Genomic DNA, 6,746 nt, shown 5'->3' with positions numbered 1-6,746 from the left:
AGCTATCTAACTACTTAGGAGACTCTTGGACAGATTTAGAGAGACCAAGAAGGATCTCCATATGGTGTTTATTGACCTAGAAAAAATTTATGACAAAGTTCCTAGCGATTTAATTTAGCATGTGTTAGGGAAGAGAAAAATGTATCAAATAGATATGTGGATATAATTAAAGATATGTATAGCGGTGTGGTGACTAGTGAAAGAACCGTGAGGGGTCAAGGTAGTGAATTCCCAATTACAGTTGGGTTACATCAAGGATCAGTATTAAGCCCTTATTCGTTTGTGCTTATCATGGATGAGTTAACTAGAGGCATCCAAGATGAGGTTCCTTGGTGCATGCTTCTTGCCGATGACATTTTTATTTGGATCAATTCTTATCTCTTTTTTTTTTTTTTTTTTTTGGGAGTGGGGTGGGGGAAGGGGGGTTGGGGGAGCTGGGCTTAGAGTTTGTATTCAGCTCCTCTCCTTGGAGGGTATCGCCCAATGAGTGCCTAATGAGGCATCCAACGGCTAAGCTATGCCGCACACATCCTGATGGCTTACTGGATGCCTCATTGGGCACTCATTGGGCGATGCCCTCCAAGGAGGGGAGCCCAATCCTTGGAGTTTAGACTATAATATTCCTCCTATGGTCAGAAGTATATACGTACTACTTGTGGAGGGAAATTTAAGAATAATAAGTTTTAGGAAAAGGGTTCTCTAGCAAGCGGTATAGAGGAATAGACCAATAAGGTGTGATAGAATAGTTTTGTATATAGGAGGACATTGAAGTTGTTTCACGTGAGGAGAAGAAAGATAGAGAAAGATGATGCTAGCATACCCTCGTTGATGACTTAGAGAACCTTTTACGACTTAAAGAACCTTTTAGTTAATATCTATTTGGTTGTGCTACTCACACTGTACAATAAAGCTGCAAGTATTTCTTCTGAAAGGGTGAAAAGAATAAAGAAAAGAAGAGAGAGAGAGAGAATGAATTGTAATTAGTTTAAGTCACCCTCTTGTTCCTCTTAAAGGGAAAAAAATGTTTTGCATCTCCAAATCAAATCCAAAAGAGATGTTCAACCATTGTATACTAATGGATGTTTGGAATGCTCCAATTCTCATGCCTAATGTTGTGCCTGGAAGAAGTTCTAAGAGCAATATATATGTTCCCAAAACATGTTTTAGTGTGCTAATAGCCAAGCTAAGAAAATGTAACCTTTTTTTTTAAGTTGTATGGGAAAAAAATTTCGACAAACCTATTATCGTTGTCATCATCCTTAGTAAAAATTTAGGAGAAAGTTTTTCCATATTCAAGGTGAACTCTTCATACCCATGAATCTACTGTCATAATTACTTATCCCCTATATGTTGGAGTTAATTCTCTTCACTGTTCTCATAGTTCCACAAAAGGGTAATCAATGATGGATGAAGTAAAAACCTAGGAGAGTTGTTTTTATACTCGAGGTGAACTCTTAACCCACGAATCTACCATCGTAATTACTTACCCCCTATTTGTTGGAGGTCAAGAATTCTCTTCACTATTCTGATCATAGTTCCATACAAGCGCAATGATGGATGAAGTAATTCCTCTTCATCATGTGTGAAGGGAAACTCAATCCTAAATTCTCAATGTTTGCACAAAACGTCCAAAATCTTTTAGAATACCTACATTTTACAATTTGAATCGAATCCCCAATAACACCACGAAAATGAATAACAAACTTTGAATCCTTTATAACTTTGTCGTCTATTTTGTCCACGTTGGTTTCAGGTGATTATTGACTATTTAATAAATGGGAAAACTCTTAGAAAAGGAACATGTTAACCTTTCATGGCTTTTCTTAGCTCTATGGTTGAACCATTAAAAGCTGCTCTTAAAAAAGAAAAGAGAAGGGGTAATGGTATCTTCTACACCAAGCCAATATGCACACGGGAAGAAATGCCTCACGATTCGTCTAAGGGGGTTCACATGGTCATAGAGGAGAGAGAGAGAGATTGATCGACTATGTATAGTATTAATAATGTGTACATCATTTTCCCAAAGAAAGCCATACTTTTCGAATGACAGAAAATTGCAAAAGTTGACTAGACTAAAAGCTAACCAATGGCTAGATGATGATGTGAACATGTCTACAAAATTTGATCTGTCGCTTAACACTTATGACAAACATTAGCTAAAAAGGATTTCAATTGTCTAACTTTTTCATTTTTCATATAGCCTCTTGAAAATGCTAGCTTTTTTTTACCTTCAAATTCTGTTTACATATCCAAATTTTTAAAATAAGGGGGAGCGTTCTTTGTGGGGGATCGAGTGCATGGGCCACGTGCGAGTGGCAGCCAATGAGAATGCGTGTTGTGGTATTTGTGGGGGGTGGGATTTCCACCTATCATGTGGGGCGGGCCGCGGCGGTCATTTCGCCCCCATTGTGTCTGGGCATGGCCTTCTCCCCCCCCCCAACCAAGAACAATTTCCCTTAAAATAATCATAAGTTGATAATTTTTTGAATATGAAATGAGTGTGTAGATTTTTTTTTCTCTATTTTGACTCTGCCATCTGTTAAAATAAAATTTTGAAAAAAAAGCTTATATTTTCTAGACCAAATAAATATGGGGAAACTGTTTTTTTTTTTTTTGGGTGGTAACTACAAGTTTTCAGAAAGACGAGAGGAACTCATGGATGACAAACATTGCTCTTGGATCTAAGGATCGGGAATTAGGCCAAGTTGTCCTTTTTGTCACAGACAGGGCCCTCCTGGCCAAGGAACCGAGAATATAGCAAGTTCTGAGATGGCAAACTGAGTACGACCTTGGTGGTCGCGGCAAACATATACAAGGCCACCTTTCATCAAGTTAGAAAGTCAGCTAGCATCACAATTTAATTTGAAAACCATCGAAGGTGGGGGTTCCCATTGCCGCCGAAGATTGACATTGATCGAAGTTCCACCGCCTGCAACTGGATGAAGAGGGGAGAGCTTGCTTGAAGATACTTGTTGAAGTGTCTATGCATGGTATTAGAAAACAGTATCCTATTGGTCGTATTAGCCGATCCGTATTGATATTAGCGTCCCCTTATCGATATATGCTTGATCATATAATGGTGCAACGGTTCTTATAGTGATAAATTTGTTTTAAAAATAATATTTTAATCGAAATTGAGGGCAGCCATCCAATCGACCAATACAATTGATTTGTATATATATAGGGGCGTTGTTTTCTGGGTGGCATGTAGGGGGCCACACCACGCGTGCCAATCAATGATAGCACACGCGGTGGCACAAAAGGGGCAGAATTTCTGTCATACATGAGGGGCATGGTGATCATTCCAGCCTCTGTTGTGCGTGGGCGTGACGCTGCATCCCACGTAGAAAATATTCTCCCATATATATATCAACCAAAACTGATACGGATCTTGATACCAGTACTATTTTTCAAAACCATGTTCCAATTCAAGGGATTCTCTACCCATGCAATGATCAAAATGCTAGTCCACATATCAAAACTTGGTCAAGGACTTAAACATTCGTCACACCATCTGGTTCCAAAATTTCAAAAATGGGTTCCACACCCTAACGGTATAAAAACGTGAAACAACAATGTAAGAAGGAGAGGACTTGAATATTTGAACTCCAAGTTTATTAGGACTCTTTTTTGGGTCCTGAATTATTTATTTATTTATTATTTCAAGGGACCCACAATGACTGGAAACCATATGCCGTATGGTCCCATACCATGGGCTTACACGTCATCAAGTCTTGCTGCAGAGTGCAGCCCAACCTCGGAGTTCAAATTTTCGAAACTTGCTCCGTTTGCAGCTTCGTCCAGTCGCTCTCACCTGGGACTGCCCGTTAATTACGGTTAGATTGGAATTTCAAAAACTTGTGCGAATCCAACGGTAGTTATATCATTAATGATAGTAAATTACAGCTGAGGTACCCAATTTTTGAAAATCTTTGTTTAAAATACCTCTTATTTGAAATATTACATTTGAGGGTCCTGAGAAAAGAGAACGTTCCTAATTCTGTTTGGTAGGAGTGATTTTTGGTATGATGCGGGACTTTTCTGGCTTACTGCTTTCTAGTAGTTTCTCTGGTTTCATTGGTGACCAAATGAATAAACCAGGAAAACCAGAACCGGAGTCATTGCCAGTTTGATGTGGGGTGTAGAATAGTTGTAGGAGAGTTTCAGAATAGGGGAAAAAAACACTACCTCGTCACGTGCCCCCTAGGTCCTGCACTTAGATTCAAAAATGCACAAAAGTACTGTACTAGCCTCATAAAAAAGTGAAAATCCTATCCAAGATGATGTTTACATGCACGCTCCCATTGGCCAATGCACGCATATAAACTCTAAAAACATCCCAGAAGTTGACCCACCTTTGTTCTTATTTGGTTAAAGGCCTCAAAGTCTAAAACAAAGAAACCCAAATATTCAAACAAATATTTTGATAACAACCAAGCTTCAAAAGTCAAAGATGTATTGTTTCCAAACATTGGATACCTCAACTATAATTTATCCATTAATACGAAAGGATTTATCAAAAAAAGAAAAATGAAAGGGTTCTATAAGAAAATGGCGATTCTTCTATATAGAAAGACAGCAAAGTCATTTTATGTGAATAATGAGAGATTGAGAGAGAGAAGTACAGTTATAGTAGGGAAAAGTTTTATCTCTCCCTTTTCTTACAGGACCAAGTTTCTCTTCAGTCACAGTCAAAGGAGACCCGAGGCCTATGGATGATGTCCACCGAATAATATAGGGGAACAATAGGGTATTATTGAACATTTGTAAATAAGGAGCTGATATTGACAATCATTGATAATTGTACCATTCATTTATCGTACGGTGCAGGAAAACTTTCTCCTATCTTATATTTACTCAAATTTAATCAAAATTTCTTTTCTGATTCTTCCACAAAAATAAACTTTGACATCTCTTTCTCCCTTATTAATGTTAAATCCCTAAATTATCTCAGCTCCCCTCCCATTTTATAACATTTCTCCAACCTCCTTTGCAACTCCCACTACAATTTCTCCCCCCACTATCTTTAGCAACTCCCACCCATCCGTTTTCCACTCCCAAGCTGGTACAAACAGGAATGATGCTAGTAGCCAAGGTGCTTGCGTTAGGCATTGCACTAGAAAAATGCATAGAAGGTAATAACTACGAAGAATCGAAGAAGAACATCCAAAATCATATTTCAAACAGGAAACCGCTCACAACATGTTCCCTCCATTTCAGTTGGAACTTAATGAACTCTGGAAAAAGTGGAGTTGAGAACTTGATGAACAGACTTAGGGTTTGCCCCATTTAGTGGGGGCTAGAGTTGCAGAGGAAGGTGGCTCACGATAGAGGGGAATGCGAAGTGAGAAGTGGTGGTAGAGTGGAGGGTCGGAAGAGATGTCAAAGAGAAACTGCAGCAGTGGGATGCCACCATAGGATCGTGGAAGCGGAGCAAAGATAATTTAAGGATTCAGAATTAATAGGAGAGAAAAAAGAGAGGTGAAACATGATATTTGGAAGAATCAGAAGAGAAATTTTGAAATAGGAGCGTTTGAGTTAATATACGATAAGACAAGGGCATGAGAACAATTTTTCATTAATAGTAGTATATAAGAAAATTTACACATACCTTCCCTGAGGTGTCACATAATTATAAAACACTCGTCAATTTTGGATAATTACTCATGTCCTTTATTTTTGTTAAAAATTAATAAATGCACCCATTTCGTTGGTTGTCCGGTTGTTCGTTAGTTATGAACAGTAACAGTGTTTTAGACATTTTATGATCAATATACCCTTCATAGGGTAGAATGACATTATTGTTTTCTTATTCATCATTAACTGATGCTCCTCTGGCTAGGCAACGCGAGCATGACAGTGTGGTCCAAGAAATCCTTAAGAACAACCACGGCCTGAAGAATGGTCCTAAGATCCTCCGCACATAAGGAACCAGAGCTACTCATTGGGCGAACCGCATAGACATAGAAGGTGGTGCAACCTTTTCCGGAACTTGAACCATGCCATCTCGCATCAGGTAAGACTTCTAATCAACTTCTGATTGACATTTCCCAGGGGAATCTCCGGCTGCCACATCCGTTCCACTCTGGATGTCATGATTTGCGATTTGAAGACGAACATAAGCATTTTGGACTTCTTAGTGCCCAGCCCCAAAAGTGAGGGTGTACCATGCGTGGTGAGCAATATGGTGAAGTTGGTCGGCAGATACGCTGTGGTTGATGGGAATGGGAGGGAGAAGGCTTGTTGTTGCTCTGTTGAGGGCAAAGTAAGGAGGCGAAGTAGCTCCAAAGGGGCAGCACGTCGTATTGTGAAGGATTTTACGATGAATAGTTGAAACGGATACCCTTGACATCGGAATATCCGATGAGGATTTGCTCTCCTTTTGATGCTTTTGTTTCTTCTTCTCTTACTCCTTTTCTCCCATGTCATCCCTGATACACCATCGATGATTTTGAAACATTGGTTAGATTTGGCATGGAACCACAATGCTTTAACCACTCTCAAGCTTATATGCAACTTGAGAGGTGTCGGAGGAATTGGAAAGTCAAACAAGGAGGAACTGGAATATCCAAAATTCCTCTTTCGATTCTTCTTTCGATCAATCAATTCTCCTCTGTGAAAGCATTGCAAGGAGAGTCTTTCCTCTGTGGGTGATTGGATGATTTTAAGGTTTGATTGTGTGAGACTGTATTCGCTTGTTGAACGCTTGGTCACGGGTTCAAGTCCTTGAAACAGCTTCTTTGGAA

At 39.3% G+C, this 6,746-nt stretch overlaps 1 pseudogene; it reads right to left on the bottom strand.

The window, feature by feature from the left end:
* Window positions 1-5,819: 5,819 nt before the first annotated feature.
* Window positions 5,820-6,424, bottom strand: LOC122663181 (annotated as a pseudogene).
* Between the last annotated feature and the right edge of the window lie 322 nt (window positions 6,425-6,746).

This window comes from Telopea speciosissima, chromosome 5 (genome assembly GCF_018873765.1).
Source record: "Telopea speciosissima isolate NSW1024214 ecotype Mountain lineage chromosome 5, Tspe_v1, whole genome shotgun sequence".
NCBI classification, from domain to species: domain Eukaryota; kingdom Viridiplantae; phylum Streptophyta; class Magnoliopsida; order Proteales; family Proteaceae; genus Telopea; species Telopea speciosissima.
This window is presented reverse-complemented; position numbering and strand designations above follow the sequence as displayed.